At 43.6% G+C, this 21201-nt stretch overlaps 1 protein-coding gene across 2 annotated transcripts in view; it reads left to right on the forward strand.

Moving 5' to 3' along the window:
• The first annotated feature begins 11973 nt into the window (after window positions 1-11973).
• BASP1 (brain abundant membrane attached signal protein 1) overlaps window positions 11974-21201 on the forward strand; it is a 163507-nt gene continuing 154279 nt past the window's right edge. The window contains exon 1 of one of the 2 annotated variants that reach the window (XM_033935257.1): window positions 11974-12107. The gene's annotated coding sequence lies outside the window, so the exon portion shown is untranslated. Of the gene's footprint in view, window positions 12108-18568; window positions 18707-21201 lie in introns of those variants that run through there. The other variant, XM_033935258.1, reaches the window with a different exon arrangement.

The raw sequence follows: 21201 nt of genomic DNA on the forward strand, positions 1-21201 counted from the left end.
ACTTTGCATAGGGTGTCTTGACCATAAAACAGATATTTCGCTCTGTAGGTTTAAAAAGCCCTAGTATTTTAGAAAAGGTTTCATGAATGTGGAGGCTATTTTCAAATACAAAAGAAGGAATAAAGATGCACATAAGGATACTGACACACTATGGCAACAGCCAATATAGGAAAAGACTACACATAATTGAATATCGGCATCACTAGTGAGTTTATTCATTTAGAAAATGCTAAGTGATGGTTTTGCTGTTTATAGTTGCCTGTGGCACTTCTTATAGGCCTGAGTGACAAATTTCAAAAACCTGGATGTCTACAGTGAACCAAACTTTTCATGTTATAAGGGGGTTTTGAACTCCATAGCGACGACAAACACAATTCTCACCTTAAGCTCTCCTCTGAAACTCAGGTCCAAAAGAGAGGTTGGAGCAGGCATCACTGCTGATGAGGCAACTTTTAGGAATATATGGCCCCAATTCTGAAAGCATCACTGAAATCATCAGATACCTGAAAAAAATGGCGCTGGTCGTGTGCCACTCTGGTTATGGCGCTGTTTTCAGAATTGCAGCCTATGTCACAGGTAGTCACTGGAAATGTAGGCCAGAGTTTTACAGGTCTCCATTTCTGGTGCCTACCTTCGATGTAGACTCATGCTTAGTAGCACCGAATATCAACCTTGCCTATAACAACTCTTTGGACGTTCAGTGCCACTAACGGCCTCTTTTACAAAGCCATGCGGCAACAGCCCCGAAGCCCTTTAAATCTCTATGGGCTTCGGGGCCGTTAGCGCAGCTTTGTAAAAGAGGCCATAAGCGTCTGTGTAGATGCGATTCCAGTGCTGTGTTTTGTAGACGCCTAATTTTTTTTTTCTTTTAATTGGTTTATAATGGCATAGTCAATTACCAAGTTGTTACTAGCCAATTAAAATCATTAACTTAGGTGCCGGTAGAACACCTACTGGCACCACTTTCAGAATCCAGGTCTACATGTATTGCTGCTGTTAAAAATGGAATACTCATAATTTGAAGGACTGCCCAAACCACACAGCCCAGTTCCTTCCAAATTTGAACAGCATCAGCAATAAAACATCTACTTTTCTGTATTTTGTTTAAAGCTTCAGAAATGGGTTTCAGGATTCTCAGTGTATCTTCATCATTTCTCTTAAACCCAATGTTGAGGATTTTGAACGTAAACAGTGCCATCTATTTTCTCTTGATTTTGTTCACATATTGCAGGGGTAAGGAACTCCGGTCCTCGAGAGCCGTATTCCAGTCGGGTTTTCAGGATTTCCCCAATGACTATGCATTGAAAGCAGTGCTCTCGAGGACCGGAGTGCCCTACCCCTGACATATTGTCATCACAATAGGTCAGTTCTTGATATACTGCTCAAAACAGTCCACTACAAAGTTCCATCTAACATCCTGTGGGAGCATTAGTTTGGTTCCATCCATTCTTTTCAGAGCTGCAGCAGCAAAATGATTGTTATGGAAGTATTTAACAATTTCAAATGACTTTAGTTTTTATTTCTGCGACACTGAAGCATTTTATTTTTTTTAAATCAAATTAAATAAAAATCTGATTTTTAAAAATTCATCAATTTTTATCCACCCCGGTTAAGAACACAAAAAGATAAAAGAATTGCCTTATAGTATCCTGTTTCAAACAGTGGCCAACTCAGGTCCCAAGTACCTAGTAGAGAGCTGTGCGGGGACAGAAATCCCACCCATCCCCGCCAGGATCCTCTCCGTCCCCACCCATCCCCATCAGGATCCTCTCCGTCCCCACCCGTCCCCGCAAGGAATTACCTCCATCCCCGCCCATCCCCATAAAAAGCAGCAATTTACTTCTGACAGGATTATCAATTCCACAGTTTCTTTTGTGTTTGCGCTGCTGTTTACCTTGTGGAATCTCTTTGGTGGAACCCTTTTTTTGTTCTCTGTTCAGGTAATTAACTTATAAACCCCCTCTTTTACTAAGGCTGACGTGTCCATTATATTATATGGATGAACCATGCTTCCAAAGCCTTCCATTCCCGTGGGAGTCCCGTTTGCTAGAGGGGGGTCCCTGTGGGAGTCCTGTGGGCCAGAAGGGGGTCCCCGTGGGAGTCCCATGGGTTAGGGGGGATTCCTGCGGGATCCCCGCGGGACCTGCAGGATTCCCGTGATCCCTGTTCCCTCTAGTACCTAGCTAGATCCCAAGTAGCAAAACAGGAAGCAAATCTTTTTCAGCTGAAAGGAAGCTCTGGAATGAGGGGACATTGAAGGTAAATGGGATAGACTCAGCAGTAATCTAAGGAAATTAATAAAAACACATGCACACAAAAGTCAAAACAAACTGCTCTTTAAAACAAATCAACCCCCCCCCCCCCCACGGACCTAAAAAATTGATTATATTGGTTCTTCTAATGAAAATATAGTTACATATATTTAAAGGCTCATTTTAGACAGTAGGTTGAAAGGGGATTTCACAGTCCCAGGTCAGTATTTTACTAGAGGTTCAGCCAAATTTAGATCATCTTGTAAAACAGGTGCAAGACTGCATGTTTAAGACTCTCCACATCCAGTGGCAGCAGTGATTTCAAAAGCTGCATGTTGGGGCTCTTACTGGGGATCCCTGGTGTCTAGTGGGAAGCAAGAGTAAACGCCTTTTGCTTCTGTCAAGGTCATAGATTCAAAATGGTGCTCATGAGCCCTAGTGGTAATGCTGCAGTACTGTCAAGCTGCCATACAAGGACCTTTTGCCCAGCTAAGGAAAAATACCCTGAAATCCATTTGAAACTATGCTAGGAATATGGGAGATGAAGCAGGAGACAAAAACAAAGGAAAAATCCAACGGTTCTGCAGTGGAGATCGAGTAGCAAAATCAAAGAAGGAAAAACTACAGAAACGATGTACAGGAAGCAGGAATTTTATTGAAGGTCAACAAGTATTATTTTCCAAAAAATGGCTCTTGCAGGTGAAGCTCCGGAACCCAATCAGGGGAACCTTTGACATCTACTGCAGTGCCTGTCTTAGAGCTCAACCAGTACACACAGTGTGACAAGCTTTATGCCTGAGAACTGGATCAGTGTCTCGCAAACTTTCCGGCCGGCAGCACACTATATCCAGTGCTCTGGCTGGAAGGCTCCTGGAAGTGCTCGGAGGCCCATCTGGCCGTGACCCGCTTTGGTGGAGGGATCCGGGAGATGCGGGGAGAGGAGGAGAGACGATGGCCAGGAGGAGAGTCATCTGTGCTGGCTGACTGCCTACAGGACTTGCCTCTCACCATGAGAGGCACATCCTGTAGGCAGTCAACTGGCATGGATGACTCTCCACCTCTCCAGTGTGTCGCAGCACACCTGAAATTTCAGAGGCACACTGGTGTGGATACTTGATACTAGTGGATCAATGACTTTGTTCGATCACCTCAGCATAAATAAAAGCATTTTCAAAAAGATAAATATTAAAATAACAAACAAGTGGTAACTAAAAAGCAAAAACCAAGACCAATATGATCTGTTAAACACTTTTCTTAGGTTTTCATTACAAGAAATAAGATATTTTTACAACATTGTCAAATGAATGGACTTGTTAATTGAATATTTTTATTTACATATGCAACAATTGTTATGTAGGTAACAGTATTCCTACCATGGGCAACACATGACATTTGTGAGGTAAGAGCATAGTTATGAGAATGAGTCAATATAGTAACATTTCCTCTAAGGCAGGGGTCTCAAAGTCCCTCCTTGAGGGCCGCAATCCAGTCAGATTTTCAGGATTTCCCCAATGAATATGCATGAGATCTATGTGCATGCACTGCTTTCAATGCATATTCATTGGGGAAATCCTGAAAACTCGACTGGATTGCGGCCCTCAAGGAGGGACTTTGAGATCCCTGCTCTAAGGCTTGTTAGAAAAGGGATGGCATTATGGGTCATTGGAGGGAGGCAGGATGGTTGCTGTAGAGCAGGGATGTCAAAAGTCCCTCCTCGAGGGCTGCAATCGTCAGGTTTTCAGGATTTCCCAATGAATATGCATGAGATCTATTAGCATACAATGAAAGCAGTGCATGCAAATAGATCTCATGCATATTCATTGGGGAAATCCTGAAAACCCGACTGGATTGCGGCCCTTGAGGAGGGACTTTAACACCCCTGCTGTAGAGTGAGGAGCAAGGTATGGAATAGAGCAGGGGTGTCATAGTCACTCCTCAAGGACCGCAATCCAGTCGGGTTTTCAGGATTTCCGCAATGAATATGCATGAGATCTATTTGCATGCACTGCTTTCATTGTATGCTAATAGATCTCATGCATATTCATTGGGGAAATCCTGAAAACCAGACTGGATTGTGGCCTTCGAGGAGGGACTTTGACACCCCTGGAGTATAGGATGGGGACAGTTTTTGACTGTAAAATGATGTCTATTTGTACTGGTTGGAGCTGTAAAACGCTTCACACAAGGTCTGCTTAACTATTAAGCAAATGAGGTGCTCAACTACAGCAATAAGTCCTGACAGCCATACAAGTGCAAAGAATCATCAGCAGCCCATTTACCTGGAAAAAAAACAACTTTTATGTAAATTTATAGAAAACAAAGGATGAAATCTTTTTTGTACACAGTAGTTCAGGGAAGCACAAATTTGAGTTTAAATTTCAAAATGAGTTTAAATTTCAAAATCTCAGGGGTAGTGAAGGGGAGTGTCTGATTGGTGGTGGTGAAGTGGGGGTTGATTTGAATGTTTACCTAAAGGCCCCTAATACCCTTTGCAGCAGTTCCAGCTTCAGGTCTTTTTACAGAGGCCACAAAGCGAAGAAAATAAAATAGCTTTCCTATCGGCCAAACTCTACTACAATTCCCTTGCCCTGCAGCTGGAGTAGCAGGATATTCTAAGAATACCTGGAAAGACGGGACACAATCGATTCAGCAACACATTCTCAATCCGACTCCAGTTATCCAGCTCAGTTTACCATCCTACTCAAAGCCCATCTACACCACACATGTTATGCCTTCCAGGCCACTCTGACCTATCTATACAACCAAAATTCTCCCCCTCCCAGTCAGTCCTTCCCTTCCTAATCTATGCACACCATACACTTCTCGCAGTCCCTCCCTACCTAAATGTCTTCTTCCTCCTCATCTTGTTCTGTTTTCCCTCACTTTTCACCCAATGAAGTTTAATTTTTGTTTTGAAGTGGGTTGCTTAATATTCCCCCTATATCTACTTTGCTCCCCCATTCTATACTTATCCTAGGACAAGCAGGTAGCATATTTTCACAAGTGGGTGATGTCATCCATGGAGCCCAGTATGGACTGTCACTTATAAAAATTTTCAAAGTCTTAAGACTGCCAGATACCCCCACACCCTCAAAAGTAACCCACCCAGGCTTCCGAAGCCCACTTGCACCCACAACCCATCTGGGGATGCACTGGGCAGGGGCCTAAGGCCCTGATTGGCCCAGGTGCTTAAGGCCCTTCCTGTAGGAGGGGCTTTAGGCATCTGGGCCAACCGGAATCATAGGCCCGTCTCCCAGTACATTCTGGGATGTGCTGGGAATGGCCTAAAATTCCGATTGGCCAGATCCCCTAGGCCCCTCCTATGGGGGGTGGTCTATGGGATCTGGCCAATCGGAATCTGAGGCTACTCCCAGCGCATCCAAAATGCACTAGGAAATGGGCCTAAGATTCTTGTTGGCCCAGGTTAGTGTTGTAAAAATATACTCCCAAAGCTGTTCATATCAAACTGCACCCCCCCCCCCGACTCGGGTTTCGCCTATTATGCACGTCATCAGGAGGGACGCAAAAAACTAAAGTAAACACAACATGTACATCCATACTATATATTTCACATTGTTAAATTCACCTAATAAAACAAATTCAGCTTCTACTGCATAACTAGTTTGATTGATCCCTGCTGGTAAATGTATTTGTAGGCATTCTCTACCTGATTTAAACCACCCGCTCAAGACTGATGTCACGACTCATGAACAGCAAGAAGGGTGCTCTATATCTAATCACCAATTCATTTTAACACTCAAAGTTGGAACCCATCTATTTCAGCGTTAAGTTCAAAAGGGACCAATGTATGCCAATTAAAAATAAACCTATGTTCTCTCAGTGACAGAAATTGGGACCTATCACCTGTTAAGTTTGCAGCTTGCATAAGAACTGTATACTTTAAATCCTCCTCTGTGTCCTCCTTCCTGTCAGTGCATTACCAGAGGGGGTCTGCTCTTGTTCCTGACGAATGTTACTTACATATTCAACAATAAGTAATTTTATCACCCTTTTAGGGCTCCTTTTACGAAGCCGCGTTAGCGGTTTAACGCACGTAATAGCACACGCTAATTTGCCGGCCACGCTAGCCGCTACCGCCTCCTCTTGAGCAGGCGGTCGTTTTTCGGCTAGCGAGGGGGTTAGCGCGTGCTAAAAATGTGCGTGCGATAAAGCCGCTAATGCAGCTTCGTAAAAGAAGCCCTTAGTGTAGCCAATGTAGTATTTGTTGCAGGGACACACAATGCAATATATCACTACAAACGAATTGCAATCAGTGCTCTCAATGCATATCTTCTGCCATTTGTAAAAGGTATAGTAATACTATCATCCCTTAACACATGCTTACAATATACACACTGGCCAACAGTCTGATACCCCCGTCGAGCCTCATAACAACAGCTCACCCCTCGGTGCCTTAACATTTCCCCCAAGTTTCGCAGCAGGGATCAGTCAGACTTTATCTCCTAGCCCTTTATGCAGTAGAAGCTGAGAAAAACTATTATTTGTTCTTTTTAGGTGAATTTAAGAATGTGAAATGTATAGTATGAGTATGCATGCTGTGTTTACTTTAGTTTTTTTTTCCCCCACTTTTTTTTAGCATCCCCTCCTGATGAAGCACATACAGTAATAGGTGAAAGTCAAGTCGGAAAGCAACATCGGGAGTATATTTTTACAACATTAGCAAGGGTGTGCTGGTGTAGGACAGTGGGTGCTGTGATGGTTCCATCAGCAACCTTTGCTTTGATCACTAAACTTAGGTTGTGGGTCTGAGCAGTTCACATTACAATTTTAGTATTTGATATATTTTTAGTTGGATTGTTATTGAATTTATGATATATTTGAGAAATTTTATCATGAGCCACAGCCAGAAACACGAGACATGCCTATAATACATGCGCTCAAGAAGCATACTTTTGTTCTCCCCCCCAAAAAAAAATATTATTATAATTCATTTGAACCTTGTAATTTTTTAATGTCAAATTTTATCATGAGCTACAGCAAGAAAAACATGCCTGAGATGCAATTTTCACAGTACCGGCACCCCCCAGAGCAGTTGGTGATATTTTTGGTCACCAAAAGTCGGCACTGTGCTTGGGGAATCACACGGTGATGATAAAGAATTACCTGGATGCTCTTTTGAATACTGATGAGCCTGAGACTGCTAGAAAGCTTGGAAAAGACTTTGGTGAACTATTTTGATAATTGGCTGCTAAAATAAATGCATGCTAAACCGGCTGGAATAGGTTTAGCGATCATCGCTAAGGTCACTGGTAAGTTTTGAGAATCTTCCACTCAGTCTCTCTTCCCTTTACAGCTATTTTCCACCTTTTCCAGTATTTTGGAGCAGCATGTCTCTCCTAACCAGTGACCCTTTTCCATTCCATTCTCACCTTCCTTGCCTCCTTTATTCCTCTCCCAGTACCTTGCGGCAGGACCCTAGCAGCAGAAGCGAGTGAGCATCCTTCCTGACGATCTTCAATGTAGATGTACGTGGGGGGACGTTCAGGAATTTGCAGCGGGACCCTGATGGAAGGAGGGAGTGGACATCCCTCCTGCTGATCTTCAGTTTAGAGGTACAAGGGGAGAGGGGGTTCACGGCAGGGCCCTGGTGGCAGGAGGGAGTGGGCTTCCCTCTTGCTGATTTGTTTTATTTAGTCACATTTCAGGGTGTGTGGGGGAGGGGTGCCATTGTTGAGGCACAGATGTTGTACGTGGGTAACAAACGTACATCTTCTCTGGCCATTTAAAAAAAAAAATAAAATGCTTCTTGCCCTAAAAAGCTAAGTGGCAGGAGACTGCTTCAGGTCATTCTCTGCCACCCCAGCTCTTTGGGACGTCCCCTGCCGGCTCTGCACATGTGTCAGTCGCTTTCTCCAATGGCTGAATGGATGGGATTACGGCGGACCTCTGTGAAACTCATTTGAATGCAAAACTGTTTCAACATCGATAGTCATTTTCAAATCAGATAATTTGCTGGCACCACAGCGACCTACAGGATTTTAATGATGGTTTAGAGCAGGGTGCCCAACACGTCGATCGCGATCGACCAGTAGCTCAGGAAGGCAACGCGAGTCGATCGCGGAGCCCATCCCGGGCTGCGTGATAGACTCGTGTTGCCTTCCTGATCTACCGGGCCGATCAGCCTTCCTCTCCAGTGTTCTCTCTAGGGCCTTTAAGCTGGGCGATCCGCCCAGCTGTCATCTGCTGCTGCCGCCGCTGCTGAACATTAAAAAAACACAAAAAAAAAACGGCTTGGAGATTTCATCCCGTAGCGAACTTATGCTCCGTGGCTCTAACGTGTGCGTGCCGGCTTCCCTTCTCTTCCCTCCGAAACCGGAAGTTATGTCCGGGGGGGGGGGGAGAAGGGAAGCTGGCACGCACATGTTGAGAGCCCTGAAGCAAGCGTTCGCTATGGGCTGCGGGAGACAGGTTAGTGAAGCATTTGCTCTTCTTGCTGCCGGGTCCTGCCTACTTTCTGTTTCCGCGAAGGCAGGACCCGGCAGCATTTCCCCCAATAGGTCTATCGCGATCTTGGGCCAATCAGCCTTCCTCTCCCCGACGGCAGAATTGACGTCGGGGAGAGGAATGCTGGTCGGCCGAAGCAGGGAGAGCTTGGGGCGGCGTCAGCTTTCGGGCCTGTTATTGGTGGCGGTTTGGGGCCTGTTTTTAGTGGCGGTTTGGGTCCTGGTCCCCAATGGCAGTGGCTTGGGGGAGGGCAGGGAGAAAAAAAGAAAAAGGGCAGGCAGGGAGACAAAAGGAAAGAAGAGAAACAGAAAAAAAAGAAAGGGAGGCAGAGAGAAAGAAAGGGCAGGGAGAGAGGAAGGAAAAGTTGGGGAGGGAAGAGGTCTGGAGGAGAGGAAGCATACAGGCTAAAAGAAGGGAAGAAAGATTGGATGCACAGTCAGAAGAAGAAAGTGCAACCAGAGACTCATGAAATTACCAGACAAGGTAGGAAAAATTATTTTATTTTAAATTTAGTGATCAAAATGTGTCTGAATTTATATCTGCTGTTTATATTTTACACTAAGGTCCCCTTTTACTAAACTGCAATAGAGTTTTTTAGCGCAGGGAGCCTATGAGCGTCGAGAGCAGCGCTGGGCATTCAGCGCAGCTACCTGCACTCTAAAAACTGCTATCGTGGTTTAGTAAAAAGGGAGGGGGTATATTTGTCTATTTTTGTATGGTTGTTACTGAGGTGATAGTGCATAGAGTCATCTGCTTTGACCTCTTTGAAAAACCCTGGAATAGGAATGATAATTAACATTTTCTATGCGTACAGTGTGCGTTGTGTTTTTTTTAAAAAATTTTATTGTTGGTAGATCATTTTGACTTGGTCATTTTAAAAGTAGCTCGCAAGCCCAAAAAGTGTGGGCACCCCTGGTTTAGAGCATCCAGCCCTCTGTCTTTTATACTTTCACCCCTTTGTTGTTCCCTTTTATTCCTCTTCCAGTACCTCTCTGTCATTTTTGAACTTAATTGCTACTTTGGCAATATAAGTTAAAATTGTTATCTGAGTCTGTCTGATCCTTTCGTCCGTGTTTGCCTGCTGCATTTGCTTTTTTTATAATAATTATTTTTATTATTAGTACTCAAGCATTTTTCTCTTTCTGTCCTTGCGGGCTCAGAATCTAACATACCTGGAGGATTAAGTGACTTGCTCAGGGTCACAAGGAGCAGCATAGGGCTTTAATCCACAACCTCAGAGTGCTGAGGCTGTAGCTCAGTCTAACCCCTATTGGCAGCTGCTAGGTTACAGCAAAGAGCTTTTTCCCCTGCCCTCTATTGGACTGATTGTAGGGGGAGGTGAGAGCAGCAGTAGGATAAAGATGAATTGTAGCTGTGCATTCTAGAATGGAGCTTGTTGCCCCAGATTTACTAATTTACAAAGAAAAATAGCGGGGGGTGCTCAGGCACCCACAACACTGGCACCAATGCTTCTCCTTCACACAAAATGAAAAAAAAAAACCAAAAAAGTTAAAACGAGAATGTTGGCTGCTGTAGTAACAGAGTGCTGTAACAGGTTATAGAGAGTTCGCACATATACCAACCCAAAGAGGAAGTGTGTCTTCACAGTACTGAAACGTGTTACACACCAGGAAAAGTCAGATCCTTCCTCAACAACTATCAAACGCTCCTTGTTACTCTGTGTGAGAACAATTATGTATAATGTAGAACTATGGCAAAGCCACTTGGTCTTTTCTGCAGAATAGCAGTCTTACAAAAGCAATCTACTCAAAAGGACAATTTTAGAAGAGGGAGGCATTCTTAAGTCTGCAACACCTTTCCTCTTGGTAACGGACCTTGTGCATATTCCTTGTGTAGGACGCCATTTTGCTAGTCTCAGTAAACCCTACAGCTCCTTTGGTTAAGCTTAAACAGATTTTGGATTTACTGTGCCAAAATCATCTGCAAGGCTAAACCAAATGCTTCCACAGTAAGTTAACTGTGGAAGTATTTTGAAAATATCTTTTTCACAAAGAGGATGAGCGCTACCAGTGAAATAAAATTATTTCACACCTGACAAGGGGGTTCTGCAAAACAGCCCAGGCTGTGGTAGATCTGCGATTATTCTTAGCTTTTCTGGGCAGTTCAGTAATGCTAAACATCCCCTTGCTATAAAACATTCAAAAAACAAAATAGTACTAGTATATTTTCCTCCGGCTGCTTTGGTTTAAGTCTAAGCCAGGCATGTATTACACTAAACCATCGGGCAGCAGAGGGTGCTGAGAGTCTGCAAATGAAACTCTAAAATTTAGAGCCACTGGTTAATATTTAAATGGAAAAGCTTCAGGGGTTCCTGCTAAAAAAAAAAAACCCCCACATAAAACAGCTGACCCAGTTGAAAATATAAAGTTCTCCAACCTGTGTCGTTCGGATCGACAAATCAAAATAATGGCAGCCACTTTTGCTAACCCCCAAGTACCCGAACAAAAGCAGACGCTGGTCTTTAAAAAGAGGCACAATTTAACAACATACTAATTTTCAAGGGAGTTAAGCTTCTCGTTTGGTGAATCCGTTTTATTTCTTTTACAGAACACAAGCTTAGCCGATTGATCCATTAAGATAAGGAGGCTTTCCTCACAGGCAAGTTTTATGCTCGGGAACTCCAACTATGCCTCAGTGAACAATGCGCCACCCTTTTCCCGACTGGGGCTGCAGAAGTCCCCTCAGGTGCCTCTTCCGGCTTTGTCGCGAGGCTCAGACTGCAGGACACAGGCGTTTTTCTACTTCATCCACCTGCAGAGGCTGTCATCCGAATGAGAACACTGTTGCTTCCCTAAGCATACTTTTGATTAAAAAAAAAGAAAAAGAAAAGACGATCCAGCATATAATCCCATTCCAAATGGTGTCGCCAAGATGATGGAAAAGATTTCTTTTTGGAAGCAAAAACTAATAAGGGTATCGAGAGAACCTTCATTAGCGCCATGCAACAAAAATATTTAGCAGTGTGTTCCACCGCTTGCATGCAAATTGCAAAGCCATGCAGCCTTCCCAGAATAAATCCCTGCCTTTTAGTTTGCATGCCATCATTTATTTAAAAAAAAAAATCAAAAACAAAACCAAAACCCCTGGCTCACAGCGCCCTCCTAAACCAGAGCGTAAGTACATCACCCACAAATTAATCTTAACAACAACAACAAAAAAGCCGCTCGAGCCTGCCTTTTTGAACTACCCGGAGCTAGAGAGAAAGGAAGGGGGAGGGGCGTGTGCTGAGGGGGGAGGAGGAAGAAATGCAGAGGCAGCAACAGCAGATCTCTCACTCCGGTCCCGGCAAGCGAGACACCAACCCAGGCAGGCGTTAGGGAAGCAGGACTGTGGTCCGAGGGAAAGCGGGCAAAGGGGCAGCTGCGCAAGGTAAGAAGCAAAAGAGCCTGGGCGCGCAGAGCATATACCTGTTACACTTGGCATAAACTAGATGCATGAGTCTGTCTTCTAAAGTGAGGGGGGGGGTTGAGGGCTGGAGAGGGACGGAGAGGGACGGGGAGTGCCCCCCGCTTGCACATGGTGGAATGGAATGGTTCAATTGAAAAGGATAGAAAAAAAGAATCTTGAATCAAGTCTCCCCTCCCCCCCATGAGGCGACAGACTGGTGGTTGTACAACGAAGACTGTCGCTTTTTCCCCCCGAGCACTAGTGTGTTTTTAAGTAGCCCAGAGAAACGGTCTGTGAGAGGTGCGGTTGCATATTTTTCAGCTTTTAACTATAAGACTACCACCAAAGCTGTTGAATATTCAGGATTTCCGTTCAGTCCTAATTATCACTTTCTAGAAAATTTTATTGTCAACACCAATATACAACAATCCAAAATAACACCACACACAGATATACAATCAATAAAAGGTGGTCACAGTGACTGAATTTTTACACATCATATCATTATATACTAGAACAGAAAGCTGCAACTCAGTGGCGCTTTCCGGTTTCGCCTAATGAATATGCATGAGTTTATTTGCATGCACTGCCTCCATTGTATGTTAAATAGTTATCGTGCATACTCAATATGGACAGCAGGAAAAAACCCCAATTGGCTGGGTATGCCCTGAGGACTGGGGTGAGAGCCACTGGCCTAGAAGTTGCCACCCTGGCAGCTGCCTAGTATTGCATCATGATTGGGCTGGCTCTGGACTGTGCCTCCTGTCTAGATGATCTTAGTGGAGAAGTTTCATAGCTCCTAGGCCAGGGGGTGGGTAACCATGGGGGTCCTTAATGGCCTCAATCCAGTTTGGCTTCCAAGATTTCCACAATGAAGATGCATGAGATTGATTTGCGTGTGGTTTTCCCGTGTATGCTGATAGATCTCAAACCTTTTCATTGTAGAAATCTTGAAAACCCAACTAGATTGTGGCCCTCGAGGACTGCTGTTGCCTGCTCCTGTTCTAGGCCTAGGTGGATTTGTAATTTTATCTTGGCGGTGAGGAGTGGCCTAGTGGTAGAGCTTCCTCAGCACCCAGAGGTTGTGGGATCAAATCCCAGCGTTGTTCCTTGTGCAAGTTACTTAATCCTCCATTGCCACAGGTACAAAATAAGGACCGGGATATGCCGTAAACCAGTGTGTCGTAAACATTTTCAAGCCGTGGCATACTAAACACGAGGCCATGACTGGAGGGCCTCCGGGACGTCAATGTGATGATGACATCATCATGTCAGCATCCACGCATGTGCGGAGGTCCTTCAGATGGGGCCCTGAGCTTGCTCAACCTGAAATTGGTACGGTGGTGGTGGTGAGGGGTGCGGGTACGAGAGGCATGTTCTGTAGGTATTCAGCCAGCACTTCTCATGGTACACCTGGAATCTCGTCGTGGCACACATTTTGCGATACATTGCAATAAACCATTTTGAATGTGTAACCACAAAAAAGCAGTATACAAGTCCCATTCCCTTTCACTGACAGGACCTGCGGATGGATTTCATGGGTGCGCTTTTAATGCAGGAATTCTCAACCCAGTCCTAACTAGGTGTGTCCTAAGCACTGGGTTGAGAACCCCTGCCTTAAGGTACAAATCCTACTTGTGAACCACAGTGTTTGGTAGTGGCTTCTCTGTGCTGTAAATCAGGTTTTCAAGAAATCCAAAATGAATATGCATTAAAGAAATTTGCTTATAATGGAGGAGGCAGTGTATGCAAATCGAGTCTACACATATTCCTGAAAACCTGATGTAAGGAATACTCCGGAGTTGAGAAACACTGCTGTAACTAAAACACCTGATGTATTGCTCCCTCACATAGGGTTACTTTGTCCAGAATGACCTTCCAGCCAGTTGGGGGTTTCAGGATATCCCTAATGAATATGCATGAGACATAGGTGAATGCTTATCTCCTCCATTAAATGCAGGTCTCTCTTATGCATATTCATTAGGGTTATCCTGAAAATGACTGGCCGGGGGTTCCCTAGGACCAGGGCTAAGAATTATTGCCCTAGGAATCAGCCTAATGGGCAACTTAGCCTCCTTGGGCCCTTGAGGTTCATCTTAAGCAGTTGAGGACTGTTGAGCTGTGAACCTAATTCCATACTGAAGTCCTGGAGTGAGACCTCTGTATTGGCTGTGAGTGTGGGTAGATACCAGGAGCAACTGAAGCAGATCAGGTCTTGCATGGGTTTATGCCCATGTAGGCCCCAGTATGTTTTTATGGACTTTACCAAAAAGGAAAAAAAAAAATATGGAAGGGGGGAGGGGGAGTGACACCAGGGAAGGAATAACTAAATGGGATGAAGCAAAACCAAAGAAATAGAGGTGGAAATAGAGGTGGAAGCACATTACCCATTCATCCTTTCATTAAAGGAAAAAAAAAATTAGCTTAAGGAACAGAAGAACATAAAACCTCACTTCTCCTCTCCTCAGAAGACTTGGAAGCCAACAGCTACTTCTTGCACTTAATAGCAAAGCAGAGAGGGGAAAAGCTATTTGGTCAAGGAAGAATCTCTGGTATGAGTGACAACTCACAGTGCATTTAATGATTGTTGCTAAGCCAGTTTGAACTGGTTTAGCCTCAAAGCAATTTACCAACTGATGCACATAATGGCTCACTGCGGGTTCTTCCGTTGGTTCATTGTGGCTTCTGACTCTGCTATGCAAATAAGGTAATTAATATTAAAACAAGCACTCTGACCCTTGCCCTAACATTGCTTAACGATGCAGAAAATGTAGCACCAACTTCTAATGAACTGAAATTACCGACAGGTTCTAGACCTGTTGTGTGTTACCAACAGGTCTGCCATGAAATTGAAATAACATTTATCATCATATTTGCCATCATTGTGGAGGAGGACAATATACACGTTATAAGCATGTTTTAAGCACATGTGTTAAAGGTGCGTCTTATGCATGACTGTTAAAAGGGGGAAGCATATGAGGGGGGTGTTGAAAATTTCCACCCCAACCAGAGAACTGTGAAAATCCTACATATTTTTAGTGCATTGGTTCAATCTGCGACAAAAAATATTATCAAGTGAGGAACGAGCCATGGGCCAAGAACTTTTTAGCGCCCCCTTGTTTTTGTTCATCAATATTGATATAAAGCAGTGGTTCCCAACCCTGTCCTGGAGGACCACCAGGCCAATCGGGTTTTTGGGATAGCCCTAAATGAATATGCATGGAGCAGATTTGCATGCCTGTCACTTCCATTATATGCAAATCTCTCTCATGCATATTCATTAGAGCTAGCCTGAAAACCCGATTGGCCTGGTGGTCCTCCAGGACAGGGTTGGGAACCACTGGCTATAAAGTATTTGCATGGTTTGCTGCTACTTCTCCGCCCCCTCCCCTCTATCTATCCATGGACACGTGTATATAATGTTCATTGGCTGTTACTTGCTTTATGACAAGAAAAAGTGCAAAGCATCTAGGGCAGGGCTGCCCAAGTCCAGTCCTCAAGATCTACTGCAGGGGTGTCCAACAGTCCTCAAGATCTACTGCAGGGGTGTCCAATGTCGGTCCTCGAGGGCCGCAATCCAGTCGGGTTTTCAGGATCTCCCCAATGAATATGCATGAGATCTATTAGCATACAATGAAAGCAGTGCATGCAAATAGACCTCATGTATATTCATTGGGGAAATCCTGAAAATCTGACTGGACTGCGGCCCTCGAGGACCGACATTGGACATCCCTGATCTACTGGCAGGCCAGGTTTTCAGAATATCCACAATGAATATGCATGAGAGATATTTGCCTGCACTGCTTTCTTGGTATGCAAATCTCTCTCATGCATATTCATTGTGGATATCCTGAAAACCTGGCCTGCCAGTAGATCTCGAGGACCGGATGTGGGCAGCCCTGATCTAGGGATATTGTTTATGCTGTAAAATGTAAAAGCCCGTGAAAGGTCACAATGCCTCCTGACTGTTCACTTTTCCAACTGCTTAAAAAGCAGGAAAATCACGACTAGTGGTCTTTTAAAATCGCTTTTCTGACACAAATGCCTTACAGCTGTTGACGCCCTTGATGTGTAACAATAAAGTATGCTTAGGATTGACGCTCATGCATGCCTACGTAGCTTTCCCTGGCACATGTGCACATTTTGTGCCTGTATCAAATGAACTATTCTGTGCATGTGGCAGCCACTTTTATCGCACTTCCATGAAACTCATTTGCATACAAAGTTGTTTGAACATCGATCGCCGTTTTCAAATCGGCAATTTATCGGATCCACAGGATTTTAATGACAATTTTTATGCATCCGAGCCTATGGGTTAAATAGATGTGAAGGAGAAATTTAGGAGCTGGAGCTGAAAAAGTGCAGCCAAAGAACCACAGAAAGATACCAAATTCAAACCCCTCCTGCTGATCCCCTCCCCCACTTCTACAGACTGAGATCTATCTGTGCTCAAAACCTATCACATGAGGTAATACTACTTATCCAAATTCCAACCCCAACCTGGTGATTAATAAGGCCTAATATGGTTTTGTAAAAGGAGCACTTAGTTTGCGCTAAATGCTAAGACGTCTATAGGAATGTAAGGATCATCTTAGCGTTTAGCGCAGGGGTAGGGAACTCTGGTCCGCGAGAGCCTTATTCCAGTCGGGTTTTCAGGATTTCCCCAATGAATATGCATTGAAAGCAGTGCATGCAAAATAATCTCGTGCATATTCATTGGGGAAATCCTGAAAACCCGACTGGAATACGGCTCTCGAGGACCGGAGTTCCCTGCCCCTGGTTTAGCGCATGCTAATTGTTAGCGTGTACCAATCCCCACCTTTTACAAAATCGTAGCGCGGTGGTAACAGCTCCAACTCTCACTATGAGCGTCGTAGCTGTAACTACTGCGACCGGAACTAAAAACAGCACTACCGGTTTTGTAAAAGGGGGGGAGGGGTAAATCAGTTATGTCCCTCGAAAAAATTCTCCCCTTAACTCATGTCTAAGTTCGATTGTAAGCTCTTCCAAGCAAGGACCATCTGTAAATGTCAAAATGTACATTTCTGCATATGCTTTTCAGCGCTATATAAGTGATAAGTAGTAGTCGTTGCTTTCAAGATGATACTTAAAGAATGGAAGAATAATGTATTCTTATTTCAATTTTTGGTGGCTCTCTTTATGCCAGAAAAACATATAAGATTCATATTGATATATTGCTGAAAAATTTAAATGTATTACCAAGCATTGTAAAATTTAGTATCCCTTTAAGTGATTTCTTGATATTACACATTAGGCATGGTAGATACAAGTATTGACATTTTACTTGCTAACATTATTATCATATCTTTGTTTTATGTTTTTTATTATACATTTTTTAGTAAAGAAGATTTGAACTGAAAATAAAATCAGGGCTGACCAATGTGTCTCTCTCCCACAACTGTATAACTCCGTAGCTCTGAGATACATTTTAGAGGAAAAATAAATAAGAAAACAGTTCACATGAAATATTAATACCTTTATACACTGTAAATATACCCATGCTATAGTGTTCTCAAGCCATCTGGGAGTATTTCCTAGCCAGACAGACTTTCAGGATATTCATAGCAGAATATGCATGAGAGACTTACATGCATATTGCATGCATTTACTGCTTTCAAAATCTCTCTCATGCATATGCATTATGAGAATCTGGAAAAACCTGATTGGCTGCGAGTCTCCCCCCAAAGGAAAGGTTTGGGAAAACCTGGTTTAAGGAGAGAAGGTAGGTCAGGGAGTGACTGGCAGCTCTCCCTAAGTAGGGTGTTAAAGATACTTTCATGCCCAGGCCTCCAAAACAGGCACCTCAAAGCTAGGTAAGATGGCTTTTCTTTTCTAGGAAGGTATATAGATGGTAATAGAGGTACTAGGAAGGTATATAGATGGTAATAGAGGTACTAGGAAGGTATATAGATGGTAATAGAGGAAGGGATTCTGCTAGGAAAATAGTAAAAGAGTAATAAAAGGTAAGGGAAGGAAATGCTTGCACAGCAAAGGAGGGGCTAGCTGGTGATAGGAAGAGTGACTGTAAATCTCTGTAGTATATACGGTCGGCTATTACCAAAGCAGCTTCCTCCCTCCCCCTTTCCTGCCTAGAGAGAAAGGGGCTGGGAAGGGATTTGACTCGTACCCCTCCCCCTCCTTTTACTATCTCAATGCAACAGAGATATTCAGGAAATCGCACCCTATTAAGCCGCTTGCATGCAAGTTATCAAACCATGTAGCCTTTTAGCCTAAAACTCTACCTTTTTTTTTTTTTTTAGTTTGCACGCCATCATTTATAAATTTGGATCACAGTGCCCTCCTAAATTGGAAGTATAGGAACACCCGAATCTAAAAAAAAAAAATCATCTCAAGCCTGCCTTTTGAACCACCCGGAGCCAGAGAGAAAGGAAGGGGGAGGGTGTGTGTGTGCTGAGGGGGGAGGAGGGAGAGAAATGCAGAGGCAGCAGCAACAGCGGCAGAGCTCCAGCAGGCGCTAGTCACTCACTCCAACCCAGGCAGGCGTTAGGGAAGCAGGACTGTGGCACGAGGGAAAGCGGTCAAAGGGGCAGCTGCGCAAGGTAAGAAGCAAAAGAGCCTGGGCGCGCAGAGCATATACCTGTTACACTTGGCATAAACTAGATGCATGAGTCTGTCTTCTAAAGTGAGGGGGGGGGGGTTGAGGGCTGGAGAGGGACGGGGAGTGTCCCCCGCTTGCACATCTTAGCGTGGAATGGTTCAATTGAAAAGGATATTAAAAAATAATCTTGAATCAAAAAAACAATCTCCTTAAACAAATAATAACGCCTCTCGGAGCTAAGAACCCGGTGGTTAAAAAAAAAAAAAGAAATGGGGGCGGTTCTTCCATATCTAAAAAAAAAAAAAAATAATAATAAAACCAATATTGGTGTGACTTTTGAAGATATTGTGCTTTACGTCTTTGGGTAAAACTAATTCTGTGGGAGGTGCTCTTACTGTTAATTTTTAATTGCAACGGGGTTGCTGATTATTTAGGCTTTTATTTCATTTCCAATTGTCACTAGCTGGTGGCTGTGCTCAGTGAATTTTAGGTAGATTGTGGTCACGCCGGGATCGAGGGTTGAAATTACAGGCACGGCAGCTCTTAAGTCAATATTACTAGGAACAAATGTATAGATGAAAAATTTGTACTTCTAGCCGTAACTCCTAACTGACCGCTCCGAGTGACTTCTTTGACAATCCGTTTTTGCTTTGGTGTCAAGGAGTTAAAGCTTTTCTGGTAATGGTGACTGGCTCCTTTTGTGGTCGTAAATCAGAGACTTGGAAAAAGACGGAGCCTCTGGAAAGGATGGCTTTAATTTCTCCATTCTTCGCTCCCCCCCCCTTCCTTCCCATCCCCCAACCATTCATGCAAATGTTTGGCGGGATCAGCAACAGGATCCCCTGACAGCTTGCAACCAGACAATGATTTGCAGAGCTCGTAGAGATTGCCTCCTTTTAACAAAAAAAACATTATTGCAATGAGCAACTCTTATTATTATTATTATTTTTTTAAGCGTGTATTTATCAATCTTATACTTTATTCCTGGAGGCCACACTGGAATCTGTCAGCGGTTAGTGCTTTGTTCTCTCATGCTACACACGATATGGACAGGACTCCACAAGAATTCAGTGCATTGACATTTTTTTTTTTTAATTGGACAATTAAGGGATGTTGGAGGAGCTTAGATTGGAGAGGTGTTTAAATAGCATTTCGAAATAGCCCTGGACGTGGAGCTGTCAAAATGTCGATCACGTATCCCCCGAGTGCGAGTGTGAGCGCTACAGTAGCGGATCCTTTTCGCTAACTACTCGCACTGCAGTGGAAATGAATGGGAACTGTACGGTAATTACCTATTCCTTTGTCTTCCCCTCGCGCATGCGCTGCGGAGTAGGGCGTGGAGAGAACGAGAGACGAGGGGGAGGGAGTCAGACACGGGCTGCACCTCTCCATCATCAATCAGCCTTCTAGCAGAATTAGTGGAAACAATGGGAACTCAAGCAACCAACATGTGCCCTTAATTTTTTTTCCTATTACAACGAATCCTTTCTGTTAAGCTTTTTTTTTTTTGGTTTCTCTTTTTTCATGAAACCAATTATGTATTTTGCTAATAAAATTCTGATTAATGCGTTTTTAAGTCTTTTTAGGGATGAGGAAAAATCACATATAATGGCTGACTGCTTTTCCTATTGAAATATTTAGCACACATCTGAAGTACTCAGGTTGTAGCTAATAATGCCAAGCAGTTGGGCCATGGGGTGTTATTTGGTGGTATGATAGCCATGTGAGAAGGTGAAAAGATGTGCTTAGAGCAGTTGACAGAAGAACCGGGTGCCAGCAGTTTAAGGCTATTCATTTACAAAATGGCTTTCAGAAGGGTGTGCTGGGAGCATGACAGCCATTTCAGCATCTGCACTTAGCACTGTGTCCTCTTAGTTTATTGAGTTTCATCTTTTGAGAGTCAAATGGCAGATTCTTGCCCTGAAGTGATTGCTAATGAGCAGAGAATTCGTGAAATTTAGAATGAGGAGCCAAGACAATTCTGTCTCTGATTAATTCTGTAGTCATTCAAGATCCTGCAAAGATGGAGGAAGGCACTCCATTTTCCCTCCTGTGCTTCCATTATCCAGTGGATTGAAAATGCAACAGTAAACATAGAAATGACAATTTGAGATTTTATTCATAGAGATTTCAGAATAGGCGTTCTGCCAACAAGTGGGTAGCGTTAGTGTAAAGATTAAAGCCCCTAGCCCACTATCTTTTAATAGTCTGAGGTCCATAAAATGCTTCAATATTTTACTTTTATTTTAGTGAAGACTTTCTATACAGCACAAGCATACAGTAGTAGTATGACTGTATTGGCACGATATACCATTAGATGTACAGTTAGAATTTATTGTGGATTGCAAGATTTGTACATAGATGTGTGCACGTAATGCTGTGTGTAACTATTCAGTTGTAGAGCTCTCTTGTTTTGGGCCAGAGGCCAAATAAATTTTTCCTATTCTCTCCCTGTGCAACAAGTCTCGATAGAAAAAGGACCTGCATGGCCTTCAT

This window comes from Geotrypetes seraphini, chromosome 2 (genome assembly GCF_902459505.1).
Source record: "Geotrypetes seraphini chromosome 2, aGeoSer1.1, whole genome shotgun sequence".
NCBI lineage: Eukaryota > Metazoa > Chordata > Amphibia > Gymnophiona > Dermophiidae > Geotrypetes > Geotrypetes seraphini.